Genomic DNA, 1314 nt, shown 5'->3' with positions numbered 1-1314 from the left:
TATTGATAAAAACGTATGGCCATATTAAATATTATTCTGATTAATTTAATCTATTGTTTTTATGATGATCCTAAAGTCTAAGGTTTCGAAAGAAAAATAAAAAGTTTTCTTCTTCTTTTTTTTTTTTAAATAGAGTCAACAGCAGATTTGAAATGGCTCATGTCCTCACCATGTCTCGATGTTCCAGGTTAGCATTGTTCTCCAGCAGTTCTCTCACCACCTCGATGTGGCCCTCCTTCGCTGCCGAGATCAACGCCGTCCAGCAGTCCTGCACACACAGACAACCTGTTACCACGGGAACTCCCAGCAGTCTCCAAATCCAGTTGGAAAATCGTCTCTCCGATCACTACAGGACGGTCCAGGAGTGACTCAAAGCACTGTACCTACCAGCTTGTCGTACCAGGTGCTCATGGGAACATGGTGTCGCATTGACAGGCAGGAGTGTCGGCGTGCAAAGTGTGAAAGAAAAGTGAAACTATGGGATGAAATGCTTCTTTCTTCTTCTGTGTTACTGCGAGAGTGAGCACAAGTGTGAGTGTGCTGTGTGTAATAACAGGTAATAGCAGGTTACATGTATGAGATGTTAATGAGAGGTGTACTGTATGAGCATGCGTGTGTCTCAGTGAGAGGGTATATGTGTGCGTGAGTTTTTGCGTGCACAGGGGGCCGGCTTATGGAGGTAAAGGGTGTTGGCCAAGCAAGTGGATCCTGTGATTTAGTCAGAGGAGCGAAGGTAAAAGTGTGTCCTAGGTTATCATTAGGACTCATTATAGCTGTGCACTAAGCCTGAGGGAGGTGAGATCAGCAAGATGTAACATCAAAGCCACACAGCGACGTCTTTTTTGTCAGGTGGGTAGTGTGGTTAAAATGGCCGCATTGTTTTTCACCTGTGCCTGGACTCTCAATGTTTAATTAAGTGCCACGTGTGCCGGTGTGATGGTGTGTTTATGTTGAGGTGTCATGTGTGTGCATGCTTACAACATCGTCCAAGTTAACGTTGGCTCCTCTCCTCAGAAGCTCCTGTACTATCTCCACATTGCCCTGCTCTGACGCCACCATCAGGGGAGTCTGTCCGTTCTGAAAAAGGAGAAAGGGAAGAAACTGTAACTGTGACTTTTGGACACATCAACAAGCACATTGATTACACAGTTTTCCCTGTAACCCTTTTCAAAACTCACAGGGAAAAAATAATGGCAGCTAGTGATACTCGTTGATGATTTTACTCCAATCCAAACCTGGTACAACCAAGACAGCCTGATGATTATCCTTTAATGCAATATGGCCTAAAACAACCTTTTTCTATTACTCAGGTTC

General features: G+C 44.2%; 1 long non-coding RNA gene across 1 annotated transcript; it reads right to left on the bottom strand.

Annotated features, from left to right (window-relative positions):
- Positions 1-202: 202 nt before the first annotated feature.
- Positions 203-1071, bottom strand: LOC104956776 (uncharacterized). The gene is made up of 2 exons (XR_799599.1): positions 979-1071; positions 203-268 (listed from the first exon to the last, which is right to left on the bottom strand). It is a non-coding gene; the product is annotated as an uncharacterized lncRNA (long non-coding RNA).
- Positions 1072-1314: the final 243 nt, after the last annotated feature.

This window comes from Notothenia coriiceps, unplaced genomic scaffold (genome assembly GCF_000735185.1).
Source record: "Notothenia coriiceps isolate Sejong01 unplaced genomic scaffold, NC01 NC01_scaffold00026357, whole genome shotgun sequence".
Taxonomy (NCBI): Eukaryota; Metazoa; Chordata; class Actinopteri; order Perciformes; family Nototheniidae; genus Notothenia; species Notothenia coriiceps.
Note: the sequence above shows the minus strand (reverse complement) of the source record. Positions and strands in the feature narration are given on the sequence as shown.